This window comes from Lampetra fluviatilis, unplaced genomic scaffold, assembly GCF_964198595.1.
Source record: "Lampetra fluviatilis unplaced genomic scaffold, kcLamFluv1.1 SCAFFOLD_725, whole genome shotgun sequence".
Lineage (NCBI taxonomy): Eukaryota > Metazoa > Chordata > Hyperoartia > Petromyzontiformes > Petromyzontidae > Lampetra > Lampetra fluviatilis.
Window position 1 is genome coordinate 20,001 of NW_027620502.1, and position 20,983 is coordinate 40,983.

Genomic DNA, 20,983 nt, shown 5'->3' on the forward strand with positions numbered 1-20,983 from the left:
ACCACCACAACCACCACAACCACCACAACCACCACCACCACCACCATCATCACCATCACCATCACCACAACCACCATCACCACCAGCACTACAACCACCACAACCACCAGCACTACAACCACCACAACCACCACAACCACCACAACCACCATCACCACCAGCACTACAACCACCACAACCACCACAACCACCACAACCACCACCACCACCTAGGGGAGAGACACCACGGGGTTCTCGTTGTTCAGACAATCCTCTCAGCTGTCACTGAGGGGGGGAGGGAGGGGAGAGAGACAAAGGCGGCCGGGCGTGGTGGTGCTCACCACACCACCACCACACCACCACCACCACCACACCACCACCACACCACCACCACCACACCACCACCACACCACCACCACTCCCTCTGAGCCACAGTGCCGGTAGCCTTCATAGGCAGCGCCGCTGCTGCTGCTGCTACTCGCTAACAGCACTTGCCCCTACAGCCTGCTAGAGGCTACCTGGGGTAGCTTTGTCTTTGGTGTTTAATGGTGGTGGTGGTGGTGGTGATGGTGGTGGTTGTGATGGTTGTGGGGGTGGTGGTTGTGATGGTGGTGGTGGTGATGGTGATAGTTGTGGTAGTTGTCGTTGTGATGGTGGTGGTTGTGGTTGTGATGGTGGTGGTGGTTGTGATGGTGGTGGTTGTGATGATGGTGGTGGTTGTGATGGTGGTGGTTGTGATGGTGGTGGTGATGGTGGTGATGGTGATGGTTGTGGTAGTTGTCGTTGTGATGGTGGTGGTTGTGGTTGTGATGGTGGTGGTGATGGTTGTGATGGTGGTGGTTGTGATGGTGGTGGTGGTGGTTGTGATGGTGGTGGTGATGGTGGTGGAAGTTGTGATGGTTGTGATGGTGGTGGTGGTTGTGATTGTGATGGTGGTGGTGGTTGTGATGGTGGTGGTGGTGGTGGTTGTGATGGTGGTGGTGATGGTGGTTGTGATGGTGGTAATGGTGGTTGTGATGGTGGTGGTGATGGTGGTGGAAGTTGTGATGGTTGTGATGGTGGTGGTGGTTGTGATTGTGATGGTGGTGGTGGTTGTGGTTGTGATGGTGGTGGTAATGGTGGTGGTTGTGATGGTGGTTGTGATGGTGGTTGTGATGGTGATGGTGGTGGTGGTTGTGATTGTGATGGTGGTGGTGGTTGTGGTTGTGATGGTGGTGGTAATTGTGGTGGTTGTGATGGTGGTTGTGATGGTGGTTGTGATGGTGGTGGTGGTGGTGGTTGTGATGGTGGTGGTAATGGTGGTGGTTGTGATGGTGGTTGTGATGGTGATGGTGGTGGTGGTGGTTGTGATGGTGGTGGTAATGGTGGTGGTTGTGATGGTGGTTGTGATGGTGGTGGTGGTGGTTGTGGTGGTGATTGTGGTGGTGGCGATGCCCCGATTCTGTGGCGAGGGATCACGTGGCACTGACAGATCACGTGACAGACAGCTCAGTATCAAGTATCATACACAGCATGTGGGGTGAGTGGGTGAGTGAGTGAGTGGGTGAGTGAGTGGGTGAGTGAGTGAGTGGGTGAGTGGCTGAGTGAGTGAGTGGGTGGGTGAGTGGGTGAGTGAGTGGGTGAGTGGGTGAGTGAGTGAGTGGGTGAGTGGCTGAGTGAGTGGGTGAGTGGGTGAGTGAGTCAGTGAGTGGGTGAGTGGGTGGGTGAGTGGGTGGGTGAGTGGGTGAGTGGGTGGGTGAGTGGGTGAGTGGGTGGGTGAGTGGGTGGGTGGGTGGGTGAGTGAGTGGGTGAGTGGGTGAGTCGGTGAGTGTGTGAGTGAGTGAGTGGCTGAGTAAGTGGCTGAGTGAGTGTGTGAGTGAGTGTGTGAGTGGGTGAGTGAGTGGGTGAGTGAGTGGGTGAGTGGGTGGGTGAGCGAGTGGGTGAGCGAGTGGGTGAGCGAGTGGGTGAGTGAGTTGGTGAGTGAGTTGGTGAGTGGGTGAGCGAGTGGGTGTGTTAGTGAGTGGGTGGGTGAGTCGGTGAGTGGGTGAGCGAGTGGGTGAGTGAGTGGGTGGGTGAGTCGGTGAGTGTGTGATTGGGTGAGTGAGCGAGTGAATGAGTGAGTGTGTGAGTGTGTGAGTGAGTGAGTGAGTGGGTGAGTGGGTGGGTGAGCGAGTGAGTGAGCGAGTGGGTGGGTGAGCGAGTGAGTGAGCGAGTGGGTGAGCGAGTGGGTGAGTGAGTTGGTGAGTGAGTTGGTGAGTGGGTGAGCGAGTGGGTGTGTGAGTGAGTGGGTGAGTGGGTGGGTGAGTCGGTGAGTGTGTGAGTGGGTGAGCGAGTGGGTGAGTGAGTGAGTGAGTGGGTGAGTGGGTGAGTGGGTGAGTGAGTGGGTGGGTGAGTCGGTGAGTGTGTGAGTGGGTGAGTGTGTGAGTGGGTGAGTGAGCGAGTGAATGAGTGAGTGTGTGAGTGTGTGAGTGAGTGAGTGGCTGAGTAAGTGGCTGAGTGAGTGTGTGAGTGAGTGTGTGAGTGGGTGAGTGAGTGGGTGAGTGAGTGGGTGAGTGAGTGGGTGAGTGAGTGGGTGGGTGAGTCGGTGAGTGTGTGAGTGGGTGAGTGAGCGAGTGAATGAGTGAGTGTGTGAGTGTGTGAGTGAGTGTGTGAGTGGGTGAGTGAGTGGGTGAGTGAGTGGGTGAGTGAGTGAGTGGCTGAGTAAGTGGCTGAGTGAGTGTGTGAGTGAGTGGGTGAGTGGGTGAGTGAGTGGGTGAGTGAGTGGGTGAGCGAGCGAGTGAATGAGTGAGTGTGTGAGTGTGTGAGTGAGTGAGTGGCTGAGTAAGTGGCTGAGTGAGTGTGTGAGTGAGTGTGTGAGTGGGTGAGTGAGTGGGTGAGTGGGTGGGTGAATGAGTTGGCGAGTGAGCGAGTGGGTGTGTGAGTGAGTGAGTGTGTGAGAGGGTGAGTGAGTGGGTGAGTGAGTGGGTGGGTGAGTCGGTGAGTGTGTGAGTGGGTGAGTGAGCGAGTGAATGAGTGAGTGTGTGAGTGTGTGAGTGAGTGAGTGGCTGAGTAAGTGGCTGAGTGAGTGTGTGAGTGGGTGAGTGAGTGGGTGAGTGGGTGGGTGAGTGGGTGAGTAAGTGGGTGAGTGGGTGGGTGAATGAGTTGGCGAGTGAGCGAGTGGGTGAGTGAGTGGGTGAGTGAGTGGGTGAGTGGGTGGGTGAATGAGTTGGCGAGTGAGCGAGTGGGTGAGTGAGTGGGTGAGTGAGTGGGTGAGTGGGTGTGTTAGTGAGTGAGTGTGTGAGTGTGTGAGTGAGCGAGTGGGTGAGCGAGTGGGTGAGTCCCTATGCCTGCCAATGTTTGACTCACGCAAATACAAAGCTAAATACAAAGCTACCCCCCGTGTGACCTTAGCAGACTGTAGGCCAAGTGGCTGTAAGCATCAGTAGCAGCAGCGCCTATGAAGGCTACCGGCACTGTGACACACACACACAGTGACACACACACAGTGACACACACACAGTGACTCACACACACAGTGACACACACACAGTGACACACACACAGTGACACACACAGTGACACACACACACAGTGACACACACACAGTGACACACACACAGTGACTCACACACACAGTGACACACACACAGTGACTCACACACACAGTGACACACACAGTGACACACACACACAGTGACACACACACAGTGACACACTCAGTGACACACACACAGTGACACACACAGTGACACACACACAGTGACACACACACAGTGACACACACACAGTGACACACACAGTGACACACACACACAGTGACACACACACACAGTGACACACTCAGTGACACACACACAGTGACACACACACAGTGACACACACACAGTGACACACACACAGTGACACACACACAGTGACACACACACACAGTGACACACACAGTGACACACACACAGTGACACACACACAGTGACACACACAGTGACACACACACACACAGAGTGGGGGTGTAGTGTGACCGGCACCACCACCATCACAACCACAACCATCACCATCACAACCACAACCACCACCATCACAACCACAACCACAACCACCACCATCACAACCACCATCACCACCACTACCACTACCATCACTACCACTACCATCACTACCACCACCACTACCATCACCACCACCACTACCATCACCACCACTACCATCACCACTACCATCCCCACCACTAACATCACAACCACCACCATCACCACCACTACCACTACCATCACAACCACCACCATCACCACCACCACTACCATCACAACCACCACCATCACAACCACCACCACCATCACAACCACCATCACAACCACCACCACCATCACAACCACCACCACCATCACAACCACCACCATCACAACCACCACCACCATCACAACCACCACCACCATCACAACCACCACCACCACCATCACAACCACAACCACCACAACCACCACAACCACCATTAAACTACCAAAGACAAAGCCACTCCAGGTAGCCTCTAGCAGGCTGTAGGGGCAAGTGCTGTTAGCGAGTAGCAGCAGCAGCAGCGGCGCTGCCTATGAAGGCTACCGGCACCGTGGCTCAGAGGGAGTGGTGGTGGTGTGGTGGTGGTGGTGGTGTGGTGGTGGTGGTGTGGTGGTGGAGTGGTGGTGGTGTGGTGAGCACCACCACGCCCGGCCGCCTTTGTCTCTCTCCCCCCTAGGGCGACGTTTCGCTCCACACCCCTCGCACGGAACTGCCGACGTCACACGCGGGGCCAGCAGCGACGCCGTCAAATCTTCCCACGTGTCACCGATTTGGGCTGGGCAGGGTGCGGCCACAACCACGGACACAACCACGGCCACAACCACAACCACGACCACAACCACGGCCACAACCACGGACACAACCACGGCCACAACCACGGCCACAACCACGGACACAACCACAACCACGACCACAACCACGACCATTGACACAACCACGGCTACAACCACAACCACGGCCACGACCACGACCACAACCACGGACACAACCACGGACACAACCACGGCCACAACCACGACCACAACCACAACCACGACCATTGACACAACCACGGCTACAACCACAACCACGGCCACGACCACAACCACGGACACAACCACGGACACAACCACGGCCACAACCACGACCACAACCACAACCACGGCCACAACCATTGACACAACCACGGCCACAACCACGACCACGGCCACAACCACGACCACAACCACGGCCACGACCACAACCACGACCACGGCCACAACCACGACCACGGCCACAACCACGACCACAACCACGACCACAACCACAACCACGGCCACAACCACGACCACAACCACGACCACAACCACGGCCACGACCACAACCACGACCAAAACCACAACCACGACCACAACCATTGACACAACCACGACCACGACCACAACCACGACCACGACCACGACCACAACCACGACCACGACCACAACCACGACCACGACCACAACCACGACCACAACCATTGACACAACCACGACCACAACCACGACCACAACCACGACCACGGCCACAACCACGACCACGGCCACAACCACGACCACAACCACGACCACGGCCACAACCACGACCACGGCCACAACCACGACCACAACCATTGACACAACCACGACCACGACCACAACCACGACCACGACCACAACCACGACCACAACCATTGACACAACCACGACCACAACCACGACCACAACCACAACCACGGCCACAACCACGACCACAACCACGACCACAACCACGGCCACGACCACAACCACGACCAAAACCACAACCACGACCACAACCACGACCACGACCACAACCATTGACACAACCACAACCACGGACACAACCACAACCACGACCACAACCATTGACACAACCACGACCACAACCACCCAGACCAGCTGTACCACCCAGACCAGCTGCGCCACCCAGACCAGCTGCGCCACCCAGACCAGCTGCGCCACCCAGACCAGCTGCGCCACCCAGACCAGCTGCGCCACCCAGACCAGCTGTGCCACCCAGACCAGCTGCGCCACCCAGACCAGCTGTGCCACCCAGACAAGCTGTGCCACCCAGACAAGCTGTGCCACCCAGACCAGCTGTGCCACCCAGACCAGCTGCGCCACCCAGACCAGCTGTACCACCCAGACCAGCTGCATCACCCAGACCAGCTGTACCACCCAGACCAGCTGCGCCACCCAGACCAGCTGTACCACCCAGACCAGCTGTGCCACCCAGACCAGCTGTGCCACCCAGACCAGCTGCACCACCCAGACCAGCTGCGCCACCCAGACCAGCTGTGCCACCCAGACCAGCTGTACCACCCAGACCAGCTGTGCCACCCAGACCAGCTGTGCCACCCAGACCAGCTGCGCCACCCAGACCAGCTGCACCACCCAGACCAGCTGCGCCACCCAGACCAGCTGTGCCACCCAGACCAGCTGTACCACCCAGACCAGCTGTGCCACCCAGACCAGCTGTGCCACCCAGACCAGCTGTGCCACCCAGACCAGCTGCACCACCCAGACCAGCTGCGCCACCCAGACCAGCTGTGCCACCCAGACCAGCTGTACCACCCAGACCAGCTGTGCCACCCAGACCAGCTGTGCCACCCAGACCAGCTGTACCACCCAGCCCAGCTGCACCACCCAGACCAGCTGTACCACCCAGACCAGCTGCACCACCCAGACCAGCTGCACCACCCAGACCAGCTGCACCACCCAGACCAGCTGTACCACCCAGACCAGCTGTGCCACCCAGACCAGCTGTGCCACCCAGACCAGCTGTGCCACCCAGACCAGCTGTGCCACCCAGACCAGCTGTACCACCCAGACCAGCTGCGCCACCCAGACCAGCTGCGCCACCCAGACCAGCTGCACCACCCAGACCAGCTGCACCACCCAGACCAGCTGTGCCACCCAGACAAGCTGTGCCACCCAGACAAGCTGTGCCACCCAGACCAGCTGTGCCACCCCCACCAGCTGTACCACCCAGACCAGCTGCGCCACCCAAACCAGCTATGCCACCCAGACCAGCTGCACCACCAAGACCAGCTGTACCACCCAGACCAGCTGTACCACCCAGACCAGCTGCATCACCCAGACCAGCTGTACCACCCAGACCAGCTGTGCCACCTAGACCAGCTGTACCACCCAGACCAGCTGTACCACCCAGACCAGCTGCGCCACCCAGACCAGCTGCACCACCCAGACCAGCTGTGCCACCCAGACCAGCTGTGCCACCCAGACCAGCTGCACCACCCAGACCAGCTGTACCACCCAGACCAGCTGTGCCACCCAGACCAGCTGTACCACCCAGACCAGCTGTACCACCCAGACCAGCTGTACCACCCTCACCAGCTGTGCCACCCAGACCAGCTGTACCACCCAGACCAGCTGTGCCACCCAGACCAGCTGCACCACCCAGACCAGCTGTGCCACCCAGACCAGCTGTACCACCCTCACCAGCTGTACCACCCAGACCAGCTGTGCCACCCAGACCAGCTGTGCCACCCAGACCAGCTGTACCACCCAGACCAGCTGTGCCACCCAGACCAGCTGTACCACCCAGACCAGCTGTACCACCCAGACCAGCTGTGCCACCCAGACCAGCTGTACCACCCAGACCAGCTGTGCCACCCAGACCAGCTGTACCACCCAGACCAGCTGTACCACCCAGACCAGCTGTACCACCCAGACCAGCTGTACCACCCAGACCAGCTGTACCACCCAGACCAGCTGTGCCACCCAGACCAGCTGTGCCACCCAGACCAGCTGTACCACCCAGACCAGCTGTACCACCCAGACCAGCTGTACCACCCTCACCAGCTGTGCCACCCAGACCAGCTGTACCACCCAGGCCAGCTGTACCACCCAGACCACTCCCACCAGCTGTACCACCCAGACCAGCTGTACCACCCAGACCAGCTGTACCACCCAGACCAGCTGTACCACCCAGACCACTCCCACCAGCTGTACCACCCAGACCAGCTGTACCACCCAGACCAGCTGTACCACCCAGACCAGTTGTACCACCCAGACCAGCTGTACCACCCAGACCACTCCCACCAGCTGTACCACCCAGACCAGCTGTACCACCCAGACCACTCCCACCAGCTGTACCACCCAGACCAGCTGTACCACCCAGACCAGCTGTACCACCCAGACCACTCCCACCAGCTGTACCACCCAGACCAGTTGTACCACCCAGACCAGCTGTACCACCCAGACCACTCCCACCAGCTGTACCACCCAGACCAGCTGTACCACCCAGACCACTCCCACCAGCTGTACCACCCAGACCAGCTGTACCACCCAGACCACTCCCACCAGCTGTACCACCCAGACCAGCTGTACCACCCAGACCACTCCCACCAGCTGTACCACCCAGACCAGCTGTACCACCCAGACCAGCTGTGCCACCCAGACCACTCCCACCAGCTGTACCACCCAGACCAGCTGTACCACCCAGACCAGCTGTGCCACCCAGACCACTCCCACCAGCTGTACCACCCAGACCAGCTGTGCCACCCAGACCACTCCCACCAGCTGTACCACCCAGACCAGCTGTACCACCCAGACCAGCTGTGCCACCCAGACAAGTCAAACCGGCTGAACCATCAAATCCTGCTGAAGCACTTTTGTGTGTGTGTGTACACGTGTCTGTGTGTGTGTGTACACGTGTCTGTGTGTGTCTGTGTGTGATTCTGTGTGTGTGTGTGTGTGTACACGTGTCTGTGTGTGTGTGTGAGTCTGTGTGTGTGTGTGTACACGTGTCTGTGTGTGTGTGTGAGTCTGTGTGTGTGTGTGTGTACACGTGTCTGTGTGTGTGTGTACACGTGTCTGTGTGTGTCTGTGTGTGTGTGTACACGTGTCTGTGTGTGTCTGTGTGTGTGATTCTGTGTGTGTGTGTACACGTATCTGTGTGTGTCTGTGTGTGTGTGTGATTCTGTGTGTGTGTGTGTATACGTGTCTGTGTGTGTGTGAGTCTGTGTGTGTGTGTGTGTGTACACGTGTCTGTGTGTGTGTGAGTCTGTGTGTGTGTGTGTGTACACGTGTCTGTGTGTGTGTGTACACGTGTCTGTGTGTGTCTGTGTGTGTGTGTACACGTGTCTGTGTGTGTGTGATTCTGTGTGTGTGTGTGTGTACACGTGTCTGTGTGTGTCTGTGTGTGTGTGTGATTCTGTGTGTGTGTGTACACGTGTCTGTGTGTGTGTGAGTCTGTGTGTGTGTGTACACGTGTCTGTGTGTGTGTGTACACGTGTCTGTGTGTGTCTGTGTGTGTGTGTACACGTGTCTGTGTGTGTCTGTGTGTGTGTGTGATTCTGTGTGTGTGTGTACACGTGTCTGTGTGTGAGTCTGTGTGTGTGTTTGTGTACACGTGTCTGTGTGTGTGTGTACACGTGTCTGTGTGTGTGTGTGAGTCTGTGTGTGTGTGTGTACACGTGTCTGTGTGTGTCTGTGTGTGTCTGTGTGTGTGTGTACACGAGTCTGTGTGTGTGTGAGTCTCTGTGTGTGTGTGTGAGTATCTGTGTGTGTGTGTGAGTCTCTGTGTGTGTGCACACGTGTCTAAGTGTGTGTGTGTGAGTCTGTGTGTGTGTGAGTGTCTGTGTGTGTGTGTGTGAGTGTCTGTGTGTGTGTGTGAGTATGTGTGTGTGTGTGTGTCTCTGTGTGTGTGTACACGTGTCTGTGTGTGTGTGTACACGTGTCTGTGTGTGTGTGCACACGTGTGTGTGTGTACATGCTGTGTGTGTGTCTCTTTGTGTGTGTGTGTGTGTACACGTGTCTGTGTGTGTGTGTATACACGTGTCTGTGTGTGTGTGTGTACACGTGTCTGTGTGTGTGTACACGTGTGTGTGTGTGTGTCTGTGTGTGTGTGTCTGTGTGTGTGTGTGTCTGTGTGTGTGTGTGTACACGTGTCTGTGTGTGTGTGTGTCTGTGTGTGTGTCTGTGTGTCTGTGTGTGTGTGTGTGTACACGTGTCTGTGTGTGTGTGTGTCTGTGTGTGTGTCTGTGTGTCTGTGTGTGTGTGTCTGTGTGTGTGTGTGTCTGTGTGTCTGTGTGTGTGTGTCTGTGTGTGTGTGTGTCTGTGTGTCTGTGTGTGTGTGTACACGTGTCTGTGTGTGTGTGTGTGTACACGTGTCTGTGTGTGTGTGTCTGTGTGTGTGTCTGTGTGTCTGTGTGTGTGTACACGTGTCTGTGTGTGTGTGTGTACACGTGTCTGTGTGTGTGTGTCTGTGTGTGCGTGTCTGTGTGTGTGTGTGTACACGTGTCTGTGTGTGTGTGTGTGTACACGTGTCTGTGTGTGTGTGAGTCTGTGTGTGTGTATGTGTGTGTGTGAGTCTCTGTGTGTGTGTGTGTGTGAGTCTGTGTGTGTGTGTGTACACGTGTCTGTGTGTGTGTATGTCTGTGTCTGTGTGTGTGTGAGTCTGTGTCTGTGTACACGTGTGTGTGTGAGTCTCTGTGTGTGTGTGTGAGTCTGTGTGTGTGTGTACACGTGTCTGTGTGTGTGTATGTCTGTGTCTGTGTGTGTGTGAGTCTGTGTCTGTGTACACGTGTGTGTGTGAGTCTGTGTGTGTGTACACGTGTCTGTGTGTGTGTGTGAGTATGTGTGTGTGTGTCTGTGTGTGTGTACACGTGTCTGTGTGTGTGTACACGTGTCTGTGTGTGTGTGTGTGTATACACGTGTCTGTGTGTGTGTGTGTACACGTGTCTGTGTGTGTGTCTGTGTCTGTGTGTGAGTCTGTGTGTGTACACGTGTCTGTGTGTGTGTACACGTGTCTGTGTGTGTGTGTCTGTGTGTGTCTGTGTGTGTGTGAGTCTCTGTGTGTGTGTGTGAGTCTGTGTGTGTGTGTACACGTGTCTGTGTGTGTGTGTATGTCTGTGTCTGTGTGTGTGTGAGTCTGTGTCTGTGTACACGTGTGTGTGTGAGTCTGTGTGTGTGTGAGTCTGTGTGTGTGTGTACACGTGTCTGTGTGTGTGTGTGTCTGTGTGTCTATATGTGTGTCTATGAGTCTCTGTGAGTGTGTCTCTATGTGTGTATGTCTATGAGTGTGTCTCTGTGAGTGTGTGTCTATGAATGTGTCTCTATGAGTATGTTTCTATGAGTCAGTGTCTATGTGTGTATGTCTGTGTGTGTATGTCTATGAGTGTGTCTCTATGAGTATGTATGTCTATGAGTGTGTCTCTGTGAGTGTGTGTCTATGAATGTGTGTCTCTATGAGTGTGTCTCTATGAGTGAGTGTATGAGTGTGTGTGTGTCTCTATGAGTGTGTGTATGACTATGTGTGTGTGTCTCTATGAGTGTGTGTGTGTGTCTCTATGAGTGTGTGTATGACTATGTGTGTGTGTCTCTATGAGTGAGTGTATGTTTGTGTGTGTGTCTCTCTGTGTGTGTCTCTCTGTGTGTGTCTCTATGAGTGTGTGTGTCTCTGTGTGTGTGTCTCTATGAGTGAGTGTGTCTCTGTGTGTGTGTCTCTATGAGTGTGTGTGTGTGTCTCTATGTGTGTGTCTCTATGAGTGTGTGTGTCTCTATGAGTGAGTGTATGTTTGTGTGTGTGTCTCTGTGTGTGTGTCTCTCTGTGTGTGTCTCTATGAGTGTGTGTGTCTCTCTGTGAGTGTCTCTATGAGTGAGTGTGTCTCTATGAGTGTGTGTGTCTCTCTGTGTGTGTCTCTATGAGTGTGTGTGTCTCTCTGTGTGTGTCTCTATGAGTGTGTGTGTCTCTGTGTGTGTGTCTCTATGAGTGTGTGTGTCTCTCTGTGTGTGTCTCTCTGTGTGTGTCTCTCTGCGTGTGTCTCTATGAGTGTGTGTGTCTCTCTGTGTGTGTCTCTATGAGTGAGTGTGTCTCTCTGTGTGTGTCTCTCTGTGTGTGTCTCTATGAGTGAGTGTGTCTCTATGAGTGTGTGTGTCTCTATGAGTGTGTGTGTCTCTATGAGTGTGTGTGTCTCTATGAGTGTGTGTGTCTCTATGAGTGTGTGTGTCTCTCTGTGTGTGTCTCTATGAGTGTGTGTGTCTCTCTGCGTGTGTCTCTCTGCGTGTGTCTCTATGAGTGTGTGTGTCTCTCTGTGTGTGTCTCTATGAGTGTGTGTGTCTCTCTGCGTGTGTCTCTATGAGTGTGTGTGTCTCTCTGTGTGTGTCTCTATGAGTGTGTGTGTCTCTCTGCGTGTGTCTCTATGAGTGTGTGTCTCTCTGCGTGTGTCTCTATGAGTGAGTGTGTCTCTCTGTGTGTGTCTCTATGAGTGAGTGTGTCTCTCTGCGTGTGTCTCTATGAGTGAGTGTGTCTCTCTGCGTGTGTCTCTATGAGTGTGTGTGTCTCTATGAGTGTGTGTGTCTCTCTGTGTGTGTCTCTATGAGTGAGAGTGTCTACGAGTCTCTATGAGTGTGTGTGTCTCTCTGTGTGTGTCTCTCTGTGTGTGTCTCTATGAGTGAGAGTGTCTCTCTGTGTGTGTCTCTATGAGTGAGAGTGTCTCTATGAGTGTGTGTGTCTCTATGAGTGTGTCTCTATGAGTGAGTGTGTCTCTGTGTGTGTGTCTCTATGAGTGTGTGTGTCTCTATGAGTGTGTGTGTCTCTCTGCGTGTGTCTCTATGAGTGAGTGTGTCTCTCTGTGTGTGTCTCTATGAGTGAGTGTGTCTCTGTGTGTGTGTCTCTGTGTGTGTGTCTCTATGAGTGTGTGTGTCTCTGTGTGTGTGTCTCTATGAGTGTGTGTGTCTCTATGAGTGTGTGTGTCTCTGTGTGTGTGTCTCTATGAGTGTGTGTGTCTCTATGAGTGTGTCTCTATGAGTGAGTGTGTCTCTGTGTGTGTGTCTCTGTGTGTGTGTCTCTATGAGTGTGTGTGTCTCTGTGTGTGTGTCTCTATGAGTGTGTGTGTCTCTATGAGTGAGTGTGTCTCTGTGTGTGTCTCTATGAGTGTGTGTGTCTCTCTGTGTGTGTCTCTATGAGTGTGTGTGTCTCTCTGTGTGTGTCTCTATGAGTGAGTGTGTCTCTCTGTGTGTGTCTCTATGAGTGTGTGTGTCTCTGTGTGTGTCTCTATGAGTGTGTGTGTCTCTCTGTGTGTGTCTCTATGAGTGAGTGTGTCTCTGTGTGTGTGTCTCTCTGTGTGTGTCTCTATGAGTGTGTGTGTCTCTCTGCGTGTGTCTCTATGAGTGAGTGTGTCTCTATGAGTGAGTGTGTCTCTGTGTGTGTGTCTCTGTGTGTGTGTGTGTCTCTGTGTGTGTCTCTATGAGTGTGTGTGTCTCTGTGTGTGTGTCTCTATGAGTGTGTGTGTCTCTCTGTGTGTGTCTCTCTGTGTGTGTCTCTCTGTGTGTGTCTCTATGAGTGTGTGTGTCTCTCTGTGTGTGTCTCTATGAGTGTGTGTGTCTCTATGAGTGTGTGTGTCTCTATGAGTGTGTGTGTCTCTCTGTGTGTGTCTCTATGAGTGTGTGTGTCTCTCTGCGTGTGTCTCTATGAGTGTGTGTGTCTCTCTGTGTGTGTCTCTATGAGTGTGTGTGTCTCTATGAGTGTGTGTGTCTCTGTGTGTGTCTCTCTGTGTGTGTGTCTCTGTGTGTGTCTCTCTGTGTGTGTGTCTCTCTGTGTGTGTCTCTATGAGTGTGTGTGTCTCTCTGTGTGTGTGTCTCTGTGTGTGTCTCTATGAGTGTGTGTGTGTCTCTGTGTGTGTCTCTATGAGTGTGTGTGTCTCTATGAGTGTGTGTGTCTCTGTGTGTGTCTCTCTGTGTGTGTGTCTCTGTGTGTGTCTCTCTGTGTGTGTGTCTCTCTGTGTGTGTCTCTATGAGTGTGTGTGTCTCTCTGTGTGTGTCTCTATGAGTGTGTGTGTCTCTCTGTGTGTGTCTCTATGAGTGTGTGTGTCTCTCTGCGTGTGTCTCTATGAGTGAGTGTGTGTCTCTGTGTGTGTGTCTCTATGAGTGAGTGTGTCTCTATGAGTGTGTGTGTCTCTATGTGTGTGTGTGTCTCTCTGAGTGTGTCTCTATGAGTGTGTGTGTCTCTCTGCGTGTGTCTCTATGAGTGTGTGTGTCTCTCTGTGTGTGTCTCTCTGTGTGTGTCTCTATGAGTGAGTGTGTCTCTATGAGTGTGTGTGTCTCTATGAGTGAGTGTGTCTCTGTGTGTGTCTCTATGAGTGTGTGTGTCTCTCTGCGTGTGTCTCTCTGCGTGTGTCTCTATGAGTGTGTGTGTCTCTCTGCGTGTGTGTCTCTCTGTGTGTGTCTCTATGAGTGTGTGTGTCTCTCTGTGTGTGTCTCTGTGTGTGTCTCTCTGCGTGTGTCTCTATGAGTGTGTGTGTCTCTCTGTGTGTGTCTCTCTGTGTGTGTCTCTCTGTGTGTGTCTCTATGAGTGTGTGTGTGTCTCTGTGTGTGTCTCTGTGTGTGTGTCTCTCTGTGTGTGTCTCTCTGTGTGTGTCTCTCTGCGTGTGTCTCTATGAGTGTGTGTGTCTCTCTGCGTGTGTCTCTATGAGTGTGTGTGTGTCTCTGTGTGTGTCTCTCTGCGTGTGTCTCTATGAGTGTGTGTGTGTCTCTGTGTGTGTCTCTCTGCGTGTGTCTCTATGAGTGTGTGTGTCTCTGTGTGTGTGTCTCTATGAGTGTGTGTGTGTCTCTGTGTGTGTCTCTATGAGTGTGTGTGTCTCTGTGTGTGTGTCTCTCTGTGTGTGTGTCTCTATGAGTGTGTGTGTCTCTATGAGTGTGTGTGTCTCTCTGCGTGTGTCTCTATGAGTGTGTGTGTCTCTGTGTGTGTGTGTGTCTCTATGAGTGTGTGTGTCTCTGTGTGTGTCTCTCTGTGTGTGTCTCTATGAGTGTGTGTGTCTCTATGAGTGTGTGTGTCTCTATGAGTGTGTGTGTCTCTCTGTGTGTGTCTCTCTGTGTGTGTCTCTGTGTGTGTGTCTCTATGAGTGTGTGTGTCTCTATGAGTGTGTGTGTCTCTATGAGTGTGTGTGTCTCTCTGCGTGTGTCTCTATGAGTGTGTGTGTCTCTCTGCGTGTGTCTCTATGAGTGTGTGTGTCTCTCTGCGTGTGTCTCTATGAGTGAGTGTGTCTCTATGAGTGTGTGTGTCTCTATGAGTGTGTGTGTCTCTCTGCGTGTGTCTCTATGAGTGTGTGTGTCTCTCTGTGTGTGTGTGTCTCTCTGTGTGTGTCTCTCTGTGTGTGTGTGTCTCTCTGTGTGTGTCTCTATGAGTGTGTGTGTCTCTATGAGTGTGTGTGTCTCTCTGTGTGTGTCTCTATGAGTGTGTGTGTCTCTGTGTGTGTCTCTGCGTGTGTCTCTATGAGTGAGTGTGTCTCTATGAGTGTGTGTGTCTATGAGTGTGTGTGTCTCTCTGTGTGTGTCTCTCTGCGTGTGTCTCTATGAGTGTGTGTGTCTCTCTGCGTGTGTCTCTATGAGTGTGTGTGTCTCTGTGTGTGTGTCTCTCTGTGTGTGTCTCTATGAGTGTGTGTGTCTCTCTGCGTGTGTCTCTATGAGTGAGTGTGTCTGTGTGTGTGTGTCTCTCTGTGTGTGTCTCTCTGTGTGTGTCTCTATGAGTGTGTGTGTCTCTCTGCGTGTGTCTCTATGAGTGAGTGTGTCTCTGTGTGTGTGTCTCTATGAGTGTGTGTGTCTCTATGAGTGTGTCTCTATGAGTGTGTGTGTCTCTATGAGTGAGTGTGTCTCTATGAGTGTGTGTGTCTCTATGAGTGAGTGTCTCTCTGTGTGTGTCTCTATGAGTGTGTGTGTCTCTCTGTGTGTGTCTCTATGAGTGTGTGTGTCTCTATGAGTGTGTCTCTATGAGTGAGTGTGTCTGTGTGTGTGTGTCTCTCTGTGTGTGTCTCTCTGTGTGTGTCTCTATGAGTGTGTGTGTCTCTCTGCGTGTGTCTCTATGAGTGAGTGTGTCTCTGTGTGTGTGTCTCTATGAGTGTGTGTGTCTCTATGAGTGTGTCTCTATGAGTGTGTGTGTCTCTATGAGTGAGTGTGTCTCTATGAGTGTGTGTGTCTCTATGAGTGAGTGTGTCTCTATGAGTGTGTGTGTCTCTATGAGTGTGTGTGTCTCTATGAGTGTGTGTGTCTCTATGAGTGTGTGTGTCTCTCTGCGTGTGTCTCTATGAGTGTGTGTGTCTCTCTGCGTGTGTCTCTATGAGTGTGTGTGTCTCTGTGTGTGTGTCTCTCTGCGTGTGTCTCTATGAGTGTGTGTGTCTCTATGAGTGAGTGTGTCTCTGTGTGTGTGTCTCTCTGCGTGTGTCTCTATGAGTGTGTGTGTCTCTCTGCGTGTGTCTCTATGAGTGTGTGTGTCTCTCTGTGTGTGTCTCTATGAGTGTGTGTGTCTCTCTGTGTGTGTCTCTATGAGTGTGTGTGTCTCTCTGCGTGTGTCTCTATGAGTGTGTGTGTCTCTCTGTGTGTGTCTCTATGAGTGTGTGTGTCTCTCTGCGTGTGTCTCTATGAGTGTGTGTGTCTCTATGAGTGAGTGTGTCTCTGTGTGTGTGTCTCTGCGTGTGTCTCTATGAGTGTGTGTGTCTCTCTGCGTGTGTCTCTATGAGTGTGTGTGTCTCTGTGTGTGTGTCTCTCTGCGTGTGTCTCTATGAGTGTGTGTGTCTCTATGAGTGAGTGTGTCTCTGTGTGTGTGTCTCTCTGCGTGTGTCTCTATGAGTGTGTGTGTCTCTGTGTGTGTGTCTCTATGAGTGTGTCTCTATGAGTGTGTGTGTCTCTGTGTGTGTGTCTCTATGAGTGTGTCTCTATGAGTGTGTGTGTCTCTCTGTGTGTGTCTCTATGAGTGTGTGTGTCTCTCTGTGTGTGTCTCTCTGTGTGTGTCTCTATGAGTGTGTGTGTCTCTGTGTGTGTGTCTCTATGAGTGTGTCTCTATGAGTGTGTGTGTCTCTGTGTGTGTGTCTCTATGAGTGTGTCTCTATGAGTGTGTGTGTCTCTGTGTGTGTGTCTCTATGAGTGTGTCTCTATGAGTGTGTGTGTCTCTATGAGTGTGTCTCTATGAGTGTGTGTGTCTCTCTGTGTGTGTCTCTATGAGTGTGTGTGTCTCTCTGTGTGTGTCTCTATGAGTGTGTGTGTCTCTGTGTGTGTGTCTCTATGAGTGTGTGTGTCTCTATGAGTGTGTCTCTATGAGTGTGTGTGTCTCTCTGTGTGTGTCTCTATGAGTGTGTGTGTCTCTCTGCGTGTGTCTCTATGAGTGTGTGTGTCTCTGTGTGTGTGTCTCTATGAGTGTGTGTGTCTCTATGAGTGTGTGTGTCTCTATGAGTGTGTGTGTCTCTATGAGTGTGTGTGTCTCTCTGTGTGTGTCTCTCTGTGTGTGTCTCTATGAGTGTGTGTGTCTATATGAGTGTGTGTGTCTCTATGAGTGTGTCTCTATGAGTGTGTGTGTCTCTCTGTGTGTGTCTCTATGAGTGTGTGTGTCTCTCTGTGTGTGTCTCTATGAGTGTGTGTGTCTCTATGAGTGTGTGTGTCTCTATGAGTGTGTGTGTCTCTATGAGTGTGTGTGTCTCTCTGCGTGTGTCTCTATGAGTGTGTGTGTCTCTATGAGTGTGTGTCTCTCTGTGTGTGTCTCTATGAGTGTGTGTGTCTCTATGAGTGTGTGTGTCTCTCTGTGTGTGTCTCTATGAGTGTGTCTCTATGAGTGTGTGTGTCTCTCTCTGTGTGTCTCTATGAGTGTGTGTGTCTCTGTGTGTGTGTCTCTATGAGTGTGTGTGTCTCTCTGTGTGTGTCTCTATGAGTGTGTGTGTCTCTCTGCGTGTGTCTCTATGAGTGAGTGTCTCTCTGTGTGTGTCTCTATGAGTGTGTGTGTCTCTCTGTGTGTGTCTCTATGAGTGAGTGTGTCTCTATGAGTGTGTGTGTCTCTATGAGTGTGTGTGTCTCTGTGTGTGTCTCTATGAGTGTGTGTGTCTCTGTGTGTGTGTCTCTGTGAGTGAGTGTGTCTCTATGAGTGTGTGTGTCTCTATGAGTGTGTGTGTCTCTGTGTGTGTCTCTATGAGTGTGTGTGTCTCTCTGCGTGTGTCTCTATGAGTGTGTGTGTCTCTATGAGTGCGTGTGTCTCTATGAGTGTGTGTGTCTCTGTGTGTGTGTCTCTATGAGTGTGTGTGTCTCTCTGTGTGTGTCTCTATGAGTGTGTGTGTCTCTATGAGTGTGTGTGTCTCTGTGTGTGTGTCTCTATGAGTGTGTGTGTCTCTCTGTGTGTGTCTCTATGAGTGTGTGTGTCTCTCTGCGTGTGTCTCTATGAGTGTGTGTGTCTCTCTGTGTGTGTCTCTATGAGTGTGTGTGTCTCTCTGTGTGTGTGTCTATGAGTGTGTGTGTCTCTCTGCGTGTGTCTCTATGAGTGTGTGTGTCTCTGTGTGTGTGTCTCTATGAGTGTGTGTGTCTCTATGAGTGTGTGTGTCTCTCTGTGTGTGTCTCTATGAGTGTGTGTGTCTCTCTGTGTGTGTGTCTATGAGTGTGTGTGTCTCTCTGCGTGTGTCTCTATGAGTGTGTGTGTCTCTCTGTGTGTGTCTCTATGAGTGTGTCTCTATGAGTGTGTGTGTCTCTCTCTGTGTGTCTCTATGAGTGTGTGTGTCTCTCTGCGTGTGTCTCTATGAGTGAGTGTCTCTCTGTGTGTGTCTCTATGAGTGTGTGTGTCTCTCTGTGTGTGTCTCTATGAGTGAGTGTGTCTCTATGAGTGTGTGTGTCTCTCTGTGTGTGTCTCTGTGAGTGAGTGTGTCTCTATGAGTGTGTGTGTCTCTATGAGTGTGTGTGTCTCTGTGTGTGTCTCTATGAGTGAGTGTGTCTCTCTGCGTGTGTCTCTATGAGTGTGTGTGTCTCTATGAGTGTGTGTGTCTCTATGAGTGTGTGTGTCTCTATGAGTGTGTGTGTCTCTGCGTGTGTCTCTATGAGTGTGTGTGTCTCTGCGTGTGTCTCTATGAGTGTGTGTGTCTCTGCGTGTGTCTCTATGAGTGTGTGTGTCTCTATGAGTGTGTGTGTCTCTATGAGTGTGTGTGTCTCTCTGTGTGTGTCTCTATGAGTGTGTGTGTCTCTCTGCGTGTGTCTCTATGAGTGTGTGTGTCTCTGTGTGTGTCTCTATGAGTGTGTGTGTCTCTCTGTGTGTGTCTCTATGAGTGTGTGTGTCTCTATGAGTGTGTGTGTCTCTGTGTGTGTGTCTCTATGAGTGTGTGTGTCTCTCTGTGTGTGTCTCTATGAGTGAGTGTGTCTCTATGAGTGTGTGTGTCTCTATGAGTGTGTGTGTCTCTGTGTGTGTGTCTCTATGAGTGTGTGTGTCTCTCTGTGTGTGTCTCTATGAGTGAGTGTGTCTCTATGAGTGTGTGTGTCTCTATGAGTGTGTGTGTCTCTATGAGTGTGTGTCTCTCTGTGTGTGTCTCTATGAGTGTGTGTGTCTCTCTGTGTGTGTCTCTATGAGTGTGTCTCTATGAGTGTGTGTGTCTCTCTGCGTGTGTCTCTATGAGTGTGTGTGTCTCTCTGTGTGTGTGTCTCTATGAGTGTGTGTGTCTCTCTGTGTGTCTCTATGAGTGAGTGTGTCTCTATGAGTGAGTGTGTCTCTGTGTGTGTCTCTATGAGTGAGTGTGTCTCTGTGTGTGTCTCTATGAGTGTGTGTGTCTCTATGAGTGTGTGTGTCTCTATGAGTGAGTGTGTCTCTGTGTGTGTCTCTATGAGTGTGTGTGTCTCTGTGTGTGTCTCTATGAGTGAGTGTGTCTCTGTGTGTGTCTCTATGAGTGTGTGTGTCTCTGTGTGTGTCTCTATGAGTGTGTGTGTCTCTGTGTGTGTCTCTCTGTGTGTGTCTCTATGAGTGTGTGTGTCTCTCTGTGTGTGTCTCTGTGTGTGTGTCTCTGTGTGTGTCTCTATGAGTGAGTGTGTCTCTATGAGTGTGTGTGTCTCTATGAGTGTGTGTGTCTCTCTGTGTGTGTCTCTCTGTGTGTGTCTCTGTGTGTGTCTCTGTGTGTGTGTCTCTGTGTGTGTCTCTATGAGTGAGTGTGTCTCTATGAGTGTGTGTGTCTCTATGAGTGTGTGTGTCTCTCTGTGTGTGTCTCTCTGTGTGTGTCTCTCTGTGTGTGTCTCTATGAGTGTGTGTGTCTCTATGAGTGTGTCTCTATGAGTGTGTGTCTCTATGAGTGAGTGTGTGTCTCTATGAGTGTGTGTCTCTATGAGTGTGTGTGTCTCTGTGTGTGTGTCTCTGCGTGTGTCTCTATGAGTGTGTGTGTCTCTCTGTGTGTCTCTATGAGTGTGTGTGTCTCTCTGTGTGTCTCTATGAGTGTGTGTGTCTCTCTGTGTGTGTCTCTATGAGTGTGTGTGTCTCTGTGTGTGTCTCTATGAGTGTGTGTGTCTCTCTGTGTGTGTCTCTATGAGTGTGTGTGTCTCTGTGTGTGTCTCTATGAGTGTGTGTGTCTCTCTGCGTGTGTCTCTATGAGTGTGTGTGTCTCTCTGTGTGTGTCTCTATGAGTGTGTGTGTCTCTCTGTGTGTGTCTCTATGAGTGTGTGTGTCTCTGTGTGTGTGTCTCTATGAGTGTGTGTGTCTCTATGAGTGTGTGTGTCTCTATGAGTGTGTGTGTCTCTGTGTGTGTGTCTCTATGAGTGTGTGTGTCTCTATGAGTGTGTGTGTCTCTATGAGTGTGTGTGTCTCTGTGTGTGTCTCTCTGTGTGTGTCTCTCTGTGTGTGTCTCTATGAGTGAGAGTGTCTCTATGAGTGTGTGTGTCTCTGTGTGTGTGTCTCTATGAGTGTGTGTGTCTCTATGAGCGTGTCTCTATGAGTGAGAGTGTCTCTATGAGTGTGTGTGTCTCTCTGTGTGTGTCTCTATGAGTGTGTGTGTCTCTCTGTGTGTGTGTCTCTCTGTGTGTGTCTCTATGAGTGTGTGTGTCTGTGTGTGTGTGTCTCTATGAGTGTGTGTGTCTCTATGAGTGTGTGTGTCTCTATGAGTGAGTGTATGTTTGTGTGTGTGTCTGTGTGTGTGTGTCTCTATGAGTGTGTGTGTCTCTATGAGTGTGTGTGTCTCTATGAGTGTGTGTGTCTCTATGAGTGTGTGTGTCTCTCTGCGTGTGTCTCTATGAGTGAGTGTGTGTCTCTATGAGTG

At 52.1% G+C, this 20,983-nt stretch overlaps 1 protein-coding gene across 1 annotated transcript in view; it reads right to left on the bottom strand.

The window, feature by feature from the left end:
* Positions 1–20,983, bottom strand: part of LOC144953986 (stromal interaction molecule 1-like) — a gene marked incomplete at both ends in the record, with an annotated part of 41,444 nt that overhangs the window by 19,996 nt on the left and 465 nt on the right. The window lies entirely within an intron of this gene.